We start from the raw sequence: 11190 nt of genomic DNA on the forward strand, positions 1-11190 counted from the left end.
TCACAAAACCTAGTATACTGACTCTTTTAACCAGTGGGCTAGCCTACTATGCCCCATTTGAACTTTCGGTTTGAAAATTGTTGCCAATCATGTGAGTATCAGATGCAAGCGTTTTATGCGTCATATTATCGCATTAAAAAGGACTACAAGGAAGATGCAAGTCTAGTAAATGTGGCCTTGTTTCATTAATACAGTGTACATGTTTTTCTTTATTACCCAGAGTATGAGTATGAAAGTGAAAAGTGACAACATACCCCACAGAGAGGGGCACGTGGTAACATGACCATAACAGCTTAAAATGCTGATTTAACACACACACACACACACACACACTTTATATATACTGTACTGAAATGTATATTTGAATAATTAAAAATAAACACATTTTGGAATTTGAAAACGACATAACAGAGCAAAGCCTTATACACATATATACATGCACATAGAACACACATAACACATGTTCAGGTTTGACTATAATATTATCACATAATTGAAGAAAAAGTATACTTCAGTTAAAAAAACGAAACTTTCAATTGATATAATAATGACTTAGTAATGTCTAAATTAAGTAATCCTCATGTTATTTTAATTTTAAAAGTGTTTGTTTTACAGTAGATGGCAGCATGTCTTCATGTATTACCGTCACTGAAATTGGAAAATGTAGATCTTCCTTAAAAGTGATTTTTATATAAATATAAACATTTCATTTATTACATATTGAAAATTATATTTTAAAAATGTTATAAAATAATTTTTTACTGGTTATGTAAGCTAGTTGGACAGAACAAGAAATATTGTTGCCCTTTGCATATTACATCACATAAGTGGTACATTAGCCTATTTTCATCCTTATATCATAACCACACAACATTAAGTTGTGGCCTTGAGATAATAGGCTTGTTCAAAATGAATCGGTTCTTTGATGTCACATGCCGATCGGTTTATGCTGCATCGATGCATCTCAAACAAGCTTATTATGTTAGGAGAACCATAGATAGCCTATGTAGATGCCACATTGGATTCCTCAAAGCTTGTCAACGCATCTGCCATCTTGAAATGTCATTGTGTCGACAGTCAAAACCAATGAGTTTTCTAAGATTCCAAAACATTGTTTAAAAAGCGGTGTGTTTTGGGGTGTGCTCTGTCGGGCCTCGGGCCTAATCACCTGCCTTTTAGGGTTGTTAATGTGTTTGTGTGTTTGTTTGTGTGTGTGTGTGTTTGTGTTTTCGGATGGTTTGACAGCTCACCGCGTCTGCCTGTTTGATTTGAGTTTTCCCCCGCCCTCCTTGTTTCTCCATTGTTACCTTAATTGCTCGCCACCTGTTCTCAATGTTCTTCTAATTCTTTCCCTTTATAATTCCCTGTGTTTCTCTGTCTGTCGTCAGACTGTTGTTACTCATGTCGTTTTCTCTACTTCCCGTTCTCACAAACGCAGAGCTCCTAGAAGCTTCCATCTGTCATTCCTCCGGTCTCGGCTGTCATACAAACTATACTGTGGAACGTTACTCATTTGCTTTGACTCATCTGCTTCGACTTCTCATCTCCTCACTACGAGCTAAACTGTGGAACGTTACTCATCTTCTCTGTCTCCTCTGCTTTAATAAAGCACAGTGTAAACCCACAACTGCATCCAGCCTGTTTCTCCTGACTGAACAGTCTGACCACATTATGGATTCAGCGGGATCTGATCCACTTCGCTCGGCTCTCGTACAGCAGGGAGTTTTGTTAGGGCAGCATGCCACCCAACTCAACACCACCGTGCAGGATGTGGACGCTCTTAGTTCCCGAGTCTCAAAACTCCTCACACGGGTGGAAAGCCTTCAGCGAGAGGCAAACGAGCCGGGATTCCGTTCTTCACACCGGTATGTCCCACGATTCTGAACCCTGAATTCTGAATTCTGAAAGTGTTTCTTTCCCAATGCTCGCTGGTGTTTTCTCTGCAGCCCCGGCGTTAGGCAAATGAAGAGGCCAAAGTTGCTTACGTCCTTACACTTCTTTCGGGCCGTGCCCGCGAATGGGGAATTGCCATATGGAGATCGAGGGGTTCCCTGTTGTGCCACCTTCGCGGATTTTAGTCAAGAGATGGCCAAATTGTTTGATCGCTCAGCTCAGGGTGACGAGGCGGCGGCACAGTTATCGCGACTGTCGCAGGGGAGGAATTCTGTCACTGATTATGCCATCCAGTTCCAGACATTAGCCGCGGCGTGTGGCTGGAATTAGAGCGCGCTGCGCGCACGTTTTCTTGAGGGGCTGGACTTCGCCATTGCTGATGAACTCGCGGCCATAGAGCTCCCGCGGGAATTGGATAATCTTATTAATCTCGCACTCAACACCCCCGTGTTGAGGGCCGTCTCAGTCGCTGCCGCAAACAACGGCAAACTCCTGCTCTGTGGCGCCACCTGGAGTCCTCTTCAGCCAGTTTAACCAGCCGTCAGCTCTCGGAGGAGGAGCCCATGCAATTGGGTCGTCTCCGGCTTACACCACAAAAGAAGTAGGAGCCTCTGTCATCGGCGGCGTGCCTATACTGTGGCAAGGGAGGCCACTTCGCCCTTCAGTGCCCGTTAAAAGCCAGGGCCCACCCGTGAGGCGGAGAGACCTGGTGGGCACGGTTCTCAGTTCAAGCTCTCCAGCAGCACGCACTCAGCTGCCGTTCCAACTCTCTTTCCAGAGTCAATCACACGCTGGACTCGCCCTTGTGGATTCAGGAGCTGAAGGGAACTTCCTCGATGCTGCTTCTGCTCAACGTTGGAAAATACTACTTATTCTTTTGGTTAGTCCCGTATCTGCATGGTCATTAGCAGCCCGTCCCCTTACCACCATCACCCATGTCACACCCAAGATTAATCTTCACATTGCTGGCAACCATTGTGAGCTGATTGAACTGTTTATCATTGATTCCCCTAAGGCTCCCTTAATTCTGGGACACCCGTGGTTATGTAAGCACAATCCACACATTGACTGGGTTAGTAATTCAGTTTTAGCCTGGAGTCAGTCTTGTCACGTGTCGTGTTTGGGTGCTGCTTTTCCTCCTGTCTCTGTGTCTTGTGTTTCACAGGAGGATTCCTCTGACCTGACTGGTGTTCCCAGCGGAGTACCTTGATCTTCGGGCAGTCTTCAGTAAGGCCCGGGCCACCTCGTTACCTCCGCATCGCCATTACGACTGTGCCATTGATCTTCTCCCGGGCTCTTCTCCGCCTAAGGGTCGTTTATATTCCCTTTCGGGTCCTGAGAGAGAGGCCATGGACAAGTATATACCTGAGCCACTTCAGGCTGGGCTCATCCACCATTCCTCCTCTCCTGCTGGTGCTGGTTTTTTCTTTGTTCAGAAGAAGGACGGCTCCCTGCGCCCCTGTATTGATTACAGAGGTTTGAATGACATTACTATTAAGAACAGGTACCCCCTACCTTTAATGTCTTCTGCTTTTGAATTATTGCAGGGAGCTCGGGTCTTCACCAAGTTAGACCTGCGCAACGCCTACCACTTGGTGTGCATACGGAAGGGGGTGAGTGGAAGACGGCATTTAACACCCCTTCGGGACACTACGAGTACTTGGTTCTTCCATTTGGTCTTACCAATGCTACAGCCGTTTTCCAGGGACTCGTCAACAGCATGTTGGGTGACATGATTAATCAATTTGTCTTTGTGTATTTGGATGATATCTTGATTTTCTCCCCTTCTCTCCAATTACACACCCAGCATGTCAGACGGGTTCTCCAGCGGTTGCTAGAAAACCACGCTGAGTCTGTTACGTTCCTTGGCCACATTATTTCTACGGAAGGGATCAAGCCTGATCCCGCTAAGATAGAAGCTGTTGCCCAGTGGCCGGTCCCTGATTCCCGTAAGGCTCTGCAGCATTTCCTGGGTTTTGCCAACTTCTACCGGCGATTCATCAGGAATTTTGGTCAGATCGCTGCACTGCTCACAGCCTTAAGCTCCACTAAAGTGTCCTTCAGATGGAACCGGGAGGCGCAGGTAGCCTTTGACATTTTAAAGTCCCGTTTTGTCTCTGCACCTGTTCTGTTGGTTCCAGATCCTGAGGCCCAGTTCATTGTCGAGGTTGATGCTTTGGACGTTGGGGTTGGCGCAGTTCTATCTCAGCGTTCCCTCCATGACCCGAAGCTCCACCCATGTGCGTTCTTCTCTCGTCGTCTCAGCCCTGCAGAACGTAACTACGACATCAGAAATAGAGAGCTGTTGGCGGTACGATTGGCCTTGGGTGAGTGGCGTCACTGGTTGGAGGGGTCGGTGCAGCCCTTCTTGGTCTGGACGGATCACAAGAACCTTGTATCGAGCAGCGGGTTGAGGAGGCCGGTCGAGGGGTGCAGGTGTCGGGAGAGTGCCCGGCGGGCAGGTTGTCGGTGCCGGCTGCGCTGCACTTTGAGGTCCTTGAGTGAGGTCACGCATCCAGGTTTGTCTGCCATCCAGGTATTCGGAGAATGTTGTCTGCCATCCGACAACGCTTCTGGTGGCCTACTATGGCCGCAGATGTTAGACAGTTTGTGTTGGCCTGCCCCACATGTGCCCAATGTAAGCCTGTCAATCGCCCTCCTGATGGTCTACTTAATCCTCTCCCTATCCCTTCCTGCCCTTGGTCACACATCACCCTTGATTTTGTCTCTGGGCTACCCCCGTCGAAGGGTAACACTGTGATTCTCACGGTGGTGGATCGCTTTTCTAAAGCAGATCATTTTATCCCCCTGCCCAAGCTACCCGGCACCCGGGAGACCGCCCAACTGGTGGTGGATCACGTCTTCCATCTTCAAGGGTTACCTTAGAACACCATAGCTTGCGTTCTTACTACCATCTATTCTGACATTCAGTCAACACTATAACCTGCCTCCTTTAAAATGTGGTATAGCTGTCAAGAATGAAAAAAGAACTTTACATTTAAGATGTTGGCTTACATCATGTTATTTCCTGCACTATACTTCATCAGATGGAGGAAGCATTTTACATAACACAATGAGCAAAAACAGACACCCTGAATGCAGTTTATGTGACAGAGGAATATGAAGAGGTGTGTTTACAAGAGAGAGAAGCAACAAAGCAAAGCATGAAATAGAAAATTGCAGATAAATAATCTACTTGACTTGTAATGACAGTGGTGCTGCCAAGTCATTTGACCATCTTGTGCATGAAACGATTAAATGAATATTATTATTAATTAATTAAGTAATGCAACTTCACCTTCTGAGATGTTTATTCCAGATAACAGGCTTGTAGACTAGTTTACTGTACTTAGGGCATTCTGTGGATTTTGGCCTGAGCTTATTTGCTTTTGTTTTTGACCGATTGTATAAGACCTGAGGTCTTGTTGAACAAAATGTTGTAAACTTATAAAACAATAAACAGTCTTTTAATTTAATCTTTATAAATAACTTGTATGCATGTGTACAAAAAATAAAAATAAAATAAAAAAGTAAAAAATTTTAAAAAATGTTTCAAATGATGGAAATGCTATTTGTTACCTTTAAAATAGTTATTTAAAATTAAATAAATGAATAAGTGACTTTTGGTTAAAAAGTTGATTGAAAAATAAAATATTTTTTTATTAAAAAAGTTTTATTTTAAAATATATTATTCAATTATATTTTATTTGACATTTTTATTGTTTCTGTTTTTTATAAACATTTACTATGAACTGAATTCTTAACCATTTGGTAGAGGTAAAGAAAAATGTGACTAAATAAATAAAAACTCAGTGAGATCTGCTGACAAAACTATTTTTTTTTTTAAATTCTCCTAACTAAATAAAATAAAAATACAAAATAAATGAAAAAGAAAATAAGTTATTTTTTCCATTTATTTTCCTTTTGGTAAGTATCTTAAAAGGCTAAGGAAAGAACAGCAAGTGAAGACAAGTCACCTTTATTTACATAGAGCTTTAAACAAAATACACTGCGTCAAAGCAACTGAACAACATTCATTAGGAAAACAGTGTGTCAATAATGCAAAATGACAGTTAAAGGCAGTTCATCATTGAATTCAGTGATGTCATCTCTGTTCAGTTTAAATAGTGTCTGTGCATTTATTTGCAATCAAGTCAACGATATCACTGTAGATGAAGTGACCCCAACTAAGCAAGCCAGAGGCGACAGCAGCAAGGAACCGAAACTCCATCGGTGACAGAATGGAGAAAAAAACCTTAGTAGTAGTTCAATTCCAGGCTGCAGCAAAGTCAGATTGTGCAGAAGAATCATCTGTTTCCTGTGGTCTTGTCCTGGTGGTCATCTGAGACAAGGTCTTTAAAGGGGATCTGTATCTGGGGCTCTAGTTGTCCTGGTCTCCGCTGGCTTTCAGGGATGTAGAGGTCCTTTCTAGGTACTGATCCACCCTCTGATCTGGATACAGACTGGATCTGGTGGCTGCGGTGACCTCGGAATAAGAGAGAAACAGACTAATATTAGCGTAGATCCCATTCTTCTAATGATGTAGTAAGCACATCAAGTGTTATGGGAAGTTTTCCTGGTTCCGGTTTACCTAATTAATGCAGCCTAAAAATCCTTTAACGGATTTGGATATTAAAAGCATATTAGTATGTTATGTGTAAACCAGGTTAAAGAGATGGGCCTTTAATCTAGATTTAAACTGCAAGAGTGTGTCTGCCTCCCGAACAATGTTAGGTAGGTTATTCCAGAGTTTAGGCGCCAAATAGGAAAAGGATCTGCCGCCCGTAGTTGATTTTGATATTCTAGGTATTATCAGATTGCCTGAGTTTTGAGAACATAGCGGACGTAGAGGATTATAATGTAAAAGGAGCTCATTCAAATACTGAGTTGCTAAACCATTCAGGGCTTTATAAGTAATAAGCAATATTTCAAAATCTTTACGATGTTTGATAGGGAGCCAGTGCAGTGTTGACAGGACCGGGCTAATATGGTCATACTTCCTGGTTCTAGTAAGAACTCTTGCTGCTGCATTTTGGACTAGCTATAGTTTGTTTACTAAGCGTGCAGAACAACCACCCAATAAAGCATTACAATAATCTAACCTTGAGGTCATAAATGCATGGATTAACATTTCTGCATTTGACATTGAGAGCATAGGACGTAATTTAGATATATTTTTGAGATGGAAAAATGCAGTTTTACAAATGCTAGAAACGTGGCTTTCTAAGGAAAGATTGTGATCAAATAGCACACCTAGGTTCTTAACAGATGACGAAGAATTGACAGAGCAACCATCAAGTCTTAGACAGTGTTCTAGGTTATTACATGCAGAGTTTTTAGGTCCTATAAATAACACCTCTGTTTTTTCAGAATTTAGCAGTAAGAAATTACACGTCATCCAGTTGTTTATTACATTTACATTCCATTAGTTTTTCAAATTGGTGTGTTTCACCGGGCCGCGAAGAAATATAGAGCTGAGTATCATCAGCATAACAGTGAAAGCTAACACCATGTTTCCTGATGATATCTCCCAAGGGTAACATATAAAGCGTGAAGAGTAGCGGCCCTAGTACTGAGCCTTGAGGTACTCCATACTGCACTTGTGATCGATATGATACATCTTCATTAACTGCTACGAACTGATGGCAGTCATATAAGTACGATTTAAACCATGCTAATGCCCTTCCATTAATTCCAACAAAGTGTTCAAGTCTATGCAAAAGAATGTTGTGGTCAATTGTGTCAAATGCAGCACTAAGATCCAATAAAACTAATAGAGAGATACAACCACAATCAGATGATAAGAGCAGGTCATTTGTAACTCTAAGGAGAGCAGTCTCAGTACTATGATACAGTCTAAATCCTGACTGGAAATTCTCACATGTACCATTTTTCTCTAAGAAGGAATATAATTGTGAGGATACCACCTTTTCTAGTATCTTGGGCAGAAAAGGGAGATTCGAGATTGGTCTATAATTAACTAGTTCTTTGGGGTCAAGTTGTGGTTTTTTGATGAGAGGCTTAATAACAGCCAGTTTGAAGGTTTTGGGGACATATTCTTATGACAATGAGGAATTAATAATAGTCAGAAGAGGATCTATGACTTCTGGAAGCACCTCTTTTAGGAGCTTAGATGGTATAGGGTCTAACATACATGTTGTTGGTTTCGTTTATACAATTCTTCCTCTCCTATAGTAGAGAATGAGTGGAACTGTTCCTCGGGGGGTCTATAGTGCACTAATAGTCTGATGCGATACTGTAGCTGACGGCTGAATGGTTGCAATTTTATCTCTAATAGTATCGATTTTAGAAGTAAAGTAGTTCATAAAGTCATTACTGCTGTGATGTCGGGAAATGTCAACACTTGTTGAGGCTTTATTTTTCGTCAATTTAGCCACTGTATTGAATAAATACCTGGGGTTATATTTGTTTTCTTCTAAAAGAGAAGAAAAGTAATCGGATCTAGCAGTTTTTAATGCTTTTCTGTAGGATAGGTTACTTTCCCGCCAAGCAATACGAAATACCTCTAGTTTTGTTTTCCTCCAGCTGCGCTCCATTGTTCGGGCTGCTCTCTTTAGGGTGCGAGTATGCTCATTATACCATGGTGTCATACTGGTTTCCTTAACCTTCCTTAAGCTTAAAGGAGCAACTGTATTTAAAATGCTAGAAAAGAGAGAGTCCATAGTTTCTGTTACATCATCAAGTTGTTCTGAGGTTTTGGATATGCTAAGGAATTTTGATACATCAGGAAGATAACTTAAAAAGCAGTCTTTTGTGGTAGAAGTGATGATTCTTCCATACTTGTAACAAGAAGTAGAATTTACAATTTTGGCTATATGAAGTTTGCACAAAACTAAATAATGATCTGAGATATCATCACTTGGCTGCATAATTTCAACACTATCAACATCAATTCCATGTGACAGTATTAAATCTAGAGTATGATTTCGACAATGAGTAGGTCCTGAAACATGTTGTCTAACCCCAATAGAGTTCAGAATGTCTATAAATGCTGATCCCAATGCATCTTTTTCATTATCAACATGGATATTAAAATCACCAACTATTAAAACTTTATCTGCAGCCAGAACTAACTCAGATGTAAAATCACCAAACTCTTTAATAAAGTCTGTATGGTGCCCTGGTGGCCTGTATACAGTAGCCAGTACAAACATAACAGGGGATTTATCATTAACATTTGTTTCTCTGGATAATGTTACATGAAGGACCATTACTTCAAACGAGTTATACTTGAAGCCTGCACTCTGAGAAATCCTGAAAAAAGTTGTTATAAATTGAAGCAACACCTCCCCCTTTGCCTTTTAGACGCGGCTCATATTTATAACAGTAATCTTCGGGGGTGGACTCATTTAAAATAATGTAATCAGCAGAAGATTGACGTTTAGGATGTTTATATATATATATATATATATATATATATATATATATATATATATATATATAAATACTATATATATATATATATATAAATACTATATATAAAATCTATGTCCAGTACAAATGCAAAAAGTACCCGGATGACCTACTGCTTCCGCTGGATTCCACAGTTGATTCACTTTACAATCCCATGAGGCCAAGGGAGAGAATTTATGGGAGTGAAGCAATGCAAAACTGATGCTGGTAAGTCACATGATAATAACATCATGGCAGATGGAGTACTTCTGAACAAGATTCATACTATCCATATTTGTAGTATATAGAACATGCTTTTTTAACAATCATGGAGTTACTCAGACAGTACGCAATTTCAGAATCACTGGTCGTCTTTGTCTGGTTTTGTCCTTTATTTGATGTTGGGTGTGATTTACTTAGTCATGTTTGAAATCACCTTTTTGTAGCGGATTTACTTTTGTTGTTTTATTTAAATAAACAAATCACTGCATTTGGATGCTTCACCATGTCATTTTCATTTAAAATAATTTAATGGTTTTACACACACACACACACAAACACACAACTGTATCACAATAAATTGTATTTTACGTCAAAAAGAATGTAAATATGAAGCAAATGTATAGACTACACTACTCAAAAAAATGTTGACTAATTTAAATATTTATATTTAACATTTTTATCAAAGTGAAGCTTAATATGTAATATGTAACACATGTAAACAAATATATGAATTGGATTACAATTGGAAATTGTGGGGTTCCTACAAACAGATGTAAAAAATTCTGAAATTAGATTGAAGGAAAACTGGTGCATGTAAAAAAATAAAAAATTAAATTTATGTGAAAGCACTCCTAAGTACTAAAACAATATGTCAACAAGCTGTGGTTTACAGTGATTATTTATATATTTATTTATTTATTTTTAAAATTATTTTACAAATATAGATTTTTTTATATATTTAATTTAATTTTATTTATTTTTAAATTAATTTTTTATTTCATTTTATAATATTATTATTTTATAATATTATTCTTTTATTTATTACTATTTAAAATAGTTGATAGAAATGACATTAAACAGAGAATATTGCTTCAATAAAATTGTTAGCATGCGCCAGCCCACCCAATAAGTAAAAATTCACAACAGATTTCTTTGGCACAGTAATACAGATATACAGACAATATGCAGACGCAGTGTCTCAATCAATCATAATCAAAGACCGGAATATGACCAATAAGTCCATTCTAGAATCTGTTCTTCAAGAATTGCAATGAATGGACTGTTCAATTACAAGGTGACCCAGATCCCGATTCCTTTTCTTTTGAGGCTATGATGTGATTAAGACCCCTTCCTCGTCTTTTTATAAACATGGCCACAGCTGAGTGAGCTCATGTCTTGTGGCGTTTGAGATAAGCTCAGAGCAAACAATCTCTCTGTCAAGAGGCTGGCAGAAGGGGAACACATCAGGCTGAGTCCTTATAATAGTGCTTTGAAGGTCTTTGGAAGGAAGCCACGAGGAACATTCCAAACAGGTGGCTGTCTGACGGAGGAAATGATGTCTCAATGCTTTCTGTGACCCTTCCTGACACTTAACCAGATAGTTCAGTCATGTGGGAACAAACCTGTATTAACCATCTCACACCACTTTACACAAAATACATTCAGTAAAACAGCTGGATTATTTAAATACTGTTCTCACAAAAAATATCACAGATAGATATATTAATGATAAATAGATATACACTGTTAAATATATTGAACAATGTTTAAATACTGATCAATTCTAGAAACAAAAATATAAATAAAACTATCACAGAAAAACTAAACTACAATTAAGGGTTCAGAGTTACTGGGATTTTAATGTGTAAGAAAATTTTAAAA

The sequence above is a fragment of the Carassius carassius genome, chromosome 28 (genome assembly GCF_963082965.1).
Source record: "Carassius carassius chromosome 28, fCarCar2.1, whole genome shotgun sequence".
Classification (NCBI taxonomy): Eukaryota; Metazoa; Chordata; class Actinopteri; order Cypriniformes; family Cyprinidae; genus Carassius; species Carassius carassius.